Here is a 5,567-nt window from a genome sequence, read left to right as displayed (position 1 = left end):
GCCCCCAGCCAGGCTCCCTTCTGGCAGCAGAGTCCCACTGGGCCAGTGTCCCAGCCCGGCAGCACATGGATCACCCTTCCGTGCCTGACTGCACTGACCGTGCTACTTGTTTTTCTTCCAGGACTTAGGGACATCACAGACACAGATGCCACCCTGCTGTACATACGTTTTACAGTTGTTGTGTTCAGGATAGAGGTTTTAGAGTTTGTTTAAGTTGTCTGTAAATACGTTTCATAGAGTTTTTTTAGAGCTGTTCTCAGGTAAATAGGTTCTATAGTTTGTTGTTGTTGTTGTTGTTGTTGTTGTTACCAATATTCTTACAGTGTAAATATGTGGTGTAGTTCATTCTTGTTCCTTTTCTTCTACAGATAAACAGTCTTTGATTTTCACACCCCAGTTCTCTTTGCATTTTCTTCGGGCACATTTGCAAAGCTGTGGGTTGTTTCGGGAACAATGTTTGCAGGACTCTAAAAAGAGTATCAAAACCGCTCTGCCACACTCTCAGCTGCTGCTGCTGCCCCAAAAAGCACTGGCTGGCTTTGCTCACACAATCACAGTTGTGGTGGCATTTCTACCACACCACAGGACAGCGATGTTTTCCCTCTTCTCCTGGAAATACCTACAGCACTTGTGGGTAGCAAGGCAAACATGAGCCTCTTTTAGTGGCCCTTGAAATTGGACATGTGAAATGAGGCACACAAAGCCACAGGCCAGCTGAACCTGGCATCTCTGAATGGGTCTTTACATTCTTCCCAGGAAGATGAATGGCAATCACTATTTTGGCAGGGAGGAAAGTGCATCAGCTAGCAATTTGCTGTAGAAAATGTGCTTTCTGCTCCTCTCACAGCCAAAACTCCTACCCATTTCTTGGAAGTCCTTCTTAGATAAGGACCGTGTTCAACTGAGTGACAGTGAAGCCAAATGGCAATGCCGCAATCAATTGTCCTGTACACAATCTCCTTCATCCACGTGGAAGGTTACTCACGGGCACACAAGAGGACGGAAGAAACCCAAATGCATCGTTGGACATCATAAAGTCAGACGTGTTGAGGGATGAAGAAATCTTGCAGAGATATGGAAAGCTGCCCTGAAAACCCAGTTCGGGGAGAGCCTGAGCTCTTTTGTGCTTCTAGGCCTGAAGATGCTCAGCACCTTTCCCAGATGCTCAGCAGGCAGTAGGATTGTGCCTGAATCTGGCTCTGGAAATGCCAGTGCCTCAACTGAGAGCTGTGGTAATGATTTCCATTGCATGGAGAGGGGCCACAGTCCTGCAAGAGTCTTTCAGCAGAGCAAACAGCAGCCTGGAGGGTGGGCAATGCTGCATCTGGACCACTGCATGCTCATCCTTCACCACAATGCAGAGCTGCCATGGATCACTTTTTCCATTTCTGCTGTTGGATATGTTTTGGAGAAGTTGTTCTAGGTGGCTTTGGATGGTGATCCAAGTAGGAAGCAGCCATTCGCCTGCTGTGATATCCTTACAACTAGTCCTAACTTCTCATTGCCTTTGGTTTGATTGGGGGTGTTTTATCTGTTTGTTTGATTGGTTTCTTTGGGTTGGTTTCTTTGTGTTTTTCTCTCTTTTGCTTGGAGTTTCTTTTCCTTTTTTAGAAATGACTGGTGAAGTTGGCACAAGCAAACTCCAGAAAACGTAAAGCAGGCTTGACTTTCCAGAAATTGCTTTTGGCTGGCTTTAGCTGCATTCCCCAGGATCACGATCAGCAGTAGATATTTGCAGGTTTTGCTCTGCATCCTCAGCCTGCCCAGATGTTGTTCAGTGTTTCAGCAGTGGAGAAGACGATGGATATTTTGCTAAACCTCCTTTCAAACAACAAAACTTGGGTTAGCACGACAGAAAAGAAGAGAAGAAAATCTTCGCCAGTTAGAACAGAGCCAGAGTCCCACCATTTCCCCCTCCACTTCTCTTTCTTTTCTACATTTAGAGGTAAAGCTTCCATCTCCAAAAGCTTCCATCTCTCACTTCCTGATGTAGCCATTTACTACCCTTTAGCCTTGACTGCCACGCATCGGACTGCTGTCCGTGTGGGGCTGGGGATGCTCAGCCTGGAAAGAGAAGGGGGCTGGCGAGGCCTCCCTGCAGCTCTAGGAAAGATGGCACAGAGAGGAGAAGCCTTTCAACTGCAGGAGTGAGCTTGAAGTTGGATCTAATGAAGCTGCTCTTTTCCACTCAGGCTGCTGGGCCACTGGCTCGGGCTGTGCACAGAGGCTGGGGATGCTCCATCCTTGGCAACATCCAAGGCCAGCTGGGAGCGGGGCTCTGAGCAACCTATTCTGGGCGAAGATTGCTCCGCTTGGAACAAGATGGTCTTTAGGGTCCCTTCCAAGCCCAAGCACCCAGGGATTCCATCATTCATTCTACGGTCTCCGTTGTCCACTTCAGCCTGGGCCTGAACTCCTGGCGGTGATGTCACAGTGCACGCTCCAGCTAGAACTTCCAGCATCCAGCAACGGCCACAACACAACCCTTGGCTCCTTGTGCCAGCACGCTCTTCACCCTGCTCCAAGCCTACCCCTGTCACCTTGTTGCCACCTTCTCCCTGATTCCCCCAGCAGTCCCCAAAGCTCCCCATCGCTTGGATTTTGCTCTCCATCCCTGCAGGATGTCTGCATTTGTTCCAAAAGAGCTATGGTACTATTCCACGGAGGCGGACACCCCGCAGCTGCCTGGCTGGGCTGGAGCTCTGTGGGACAGGGTGGGAAATTTTGCTACCTCTGCAGGCTGGCACAGAAGGAGAGGAGGAGACGGACGTCGATACACAGACTGATAGAGAAGAAGCCATGGAAGTGGACGGAGAGGATACTGGAGAGGAAGAGATGGATGTGGATATGTACGAGACAGAGGAAGAGATGGAGGTGGAAACGAAAGATTATATTGAAGAGATGGATATTGATCTAAAAGACAAGGAGGAAGACATGGTCTTGGGATGAAGACCGATGCCAGCAGCAGAACAGGCAGGTGCTCCCCACAGGCAGAGTGGGTCCCCTGCTGCCAGCCTGGGGCCGGGCTGGACACTTCCTGCTCAGGAACACGCTAGCCCATGCACTGCATTCTGCTGGCCATCCCTGGCCTGGCCTGGGCTTGCTGTGGGCCACACAAGCCCTGTTCCAGTGCCTGGGCCACAGCCCCCAGCCAGGCTCCCTTCTGGCAGCAGAGTCCCACTGGGCCAGTGTCCCAGCCCGGCAGCACATGGATCACCCTTCCGTGCCTGACTGCACTGACCGTGCTACTTGTTTTTCTTCCAGGACTTAGGGACATCACAGACACAGATGCCACCCTGCTGTACATACGTTTTACAGTTGTTGTGTTCAGGATAGAGGTTTTAGAGTTTGTTTAAGTTGTCTGTAAATACGTTTCATAGAGTTTTTTTAGAGCTGTTCTCAGGTAAATAGGTTCTATAGTTTGTTGTTGTTGTTGTTGTTGTTGTTGTTACCAATATTCTTACAGTGTAAATATGTGGTGTAGTTCATTCTTGTTCCTTTTCTTCTACAGATAAACAGTCTTTGATTTTCACACCCCAGTTCTCTTTGCATTTTCTTCGGGCACATTTGCAAAGCTGTGGGTTGTTTCGGGAACAATGTTTGCAGGACTCTAAAAAGAGTATCAAAACCGCTCTGCCACACTCTCAGCTGCTGCTGCTGCCCCAAAAAGCACTGGCTGGCTTTGCTCACACAATCACAGTTGTGGTGGCATTTCTACCACACCACAGGACAGCGATGTTTTCCCTCTTCTCCTGGAAATACCTACAGCACTTGTGGGTAGCAAGGCAAACATGAGCCTCTTTTAGTGGCCCTTGAAATTGGACATGTGAAATGAGGCACACAAAGCCACAGGCCAGCTGAACCTGGCATCTCTGAATGGGTCTTTACATTCTTCCCAGGAAGATGAATGGCAGTCACTATTTTGGCAGGGAGGAAAGTGCATCAGCTAGCAATTTGCTGTAGAAAATGTGCTTTCTGCTCCTCTCACAGCCAAAACTCCTACCCATTTCTTGGAAGTCCTTCTTAGATAAGGACCGTGTTCAACTGAGTGACAGTGAAGCCAAATGGCAATGCCGCAATCAATTGTCCTGTACACAATCTCCTTCATCCACGTGGAAGGTTACTCACGGGCACACAAGAGGACGGAAGAAACCCAAATGCATCGTTGGACATCATAAAGTCAGACGTGTTGAGGGATGAAGAAATCTTGCAGAGATATGGAAAGCTGCCCTGAAAACCCAGTTCGGGGAGAGCCTGAGCTCTTTTGTGCTTCTAGGCCTGAAGATGCTCAGCACCTTTCCCAGATGCTCAGCAGGCAGTAGGATTGTGCCTGAATCTGGCTCTGGAAATGCCAGTGCCTCAACTGAGAGCTGTGGTAATGATTTCCATTGCATGGAGAGGGGCCACAGTCCTGCAAGAGTCTTTCAGCAGAGCAAACAGCAGCCTGGAGGGTGGGCAATGCTGCATCTGGACCACTGCATGCTCATCCTTCACCACAATGCAGAGCTGCCATGGATCACTTTTTCCATTTCTGCTGTTGGATATGTTTTGGAGAAGTTGTTCTAGGTGGCTTTGGATGGTGATCCAAGTAGGAAGCAGCCATTCGCCTGCTGTGATATCCTTACAACTAGTCCTAACTTCTCATTGCCTTTGGTTTGATTGGGGGTGTTTTATCTGTTTGTTTGATTGGTTTCTTTGGGTTGGTTTCTTTGTGTTTTTCTCTCTTTTGCTTGGAGTTTCTTTTCCTTTTTTAGAAATGACTGGTGAAGTTGGCACAAGCAAACTCCAGAAAACGTAAAGCAGGCTTGACTTTCCAGAAATTGCTTTTGGCTGGCTTTAGCTGCATTCCCCAGGATCACGATCAGCAGTAGATATTTGCAGGTTTTGCTCTGCATCCTCAGCCTGCCCAGATGTTGTTCAGTGTTTCAGCAGTGGAGAAGACGATGGATATTTTGCTAAACCTCCTTTCAAACAACAAAACTTGGGTTAGCACGACAGAAAAGAAGAGAAGAAAATCTTCGCCAGTTAGAACAGAGCCAGAGTCCCACCATTTCCCCCTCCACTTCTCTTTCTTTTCTACATTTAGAGGTAAAGCTTCCATCTCCAAAAGCTTCCATCTCTCACTTCCTGATGTAGCCATTTACTACCCTTTAGCCTTGACTGCCACGCATCGGACTGCTGTCCGTGTGGGGCTGGGGATGCTCAGCCTGGAAAGAGAAGGGGGCTGGCGAGGCCTCCCTGCAGCTCTAGGAAAGATGGCACAGAGAGGAGAAGCCTTTCAACTGCAGGAGTGAGCTTGAAGTTGGATCTAATGAAGCTGCTCTTTTCCACTCAGGCTGCTGGGCCACTGGCTCGGGCTGTGCACAGAGGCTGGGGATGCTCCATCCTTGGCAACATCCAAGGCCAGCTGGGAGCGGGGCTCTGAGCAACCTATTCTGGGCGAAGATTGCTCCGCTTGGAACAAGATGGTCTTTAGGGTCCCTTCCAAGCCCAAGCACCCAGGGATTCCATCATTCATTCTACGGTCTCCGTTGTCCACTTCAGCCTGGGCCTGAACTCCTGGCGGT

General features: G+C 49.2%; 1 long non-coding RNA gene across 1 annotated transcript; it reads left to right on the top strand.

Moving 5' to 3' along the window:
- Positions 1 to 2,474: 2,474 nt before the first annotated feature.
- Positions 2,475 to 3,532, top strand: LOC147649760 (uncharacterized). The gene is made up of 2 exons (XR_015277965.1): positions 2,475 to 2,650; positions 2,740 to 3,532. It is a non-coding gene; the product is annotated as an uncharacterized LOC147649760 (long non-coding RNA).
- The last annotated feature ends 2,035 nt before the right edge of the window (positions 3,533 to 5,567 follow it).

Source organism: Cyanistes caeruleus, chromosome 19 (assembly GCF_971803275.1).
Source record: "Cyanistes caeruleus chromosome 19, bCyaCae1.hap1.1, whole genome shotgun sequence".
In the NCBI taxonomy this organism is placed as follows: Eukaryota; Metazoa; Chordata; class Aves; order Passeriformes; family Paridae; genus Cyanistes; species Cyanistes caeruleus.
This window is presented reverse-complemented; position numbering and strand designations above follow the sequence as displayed.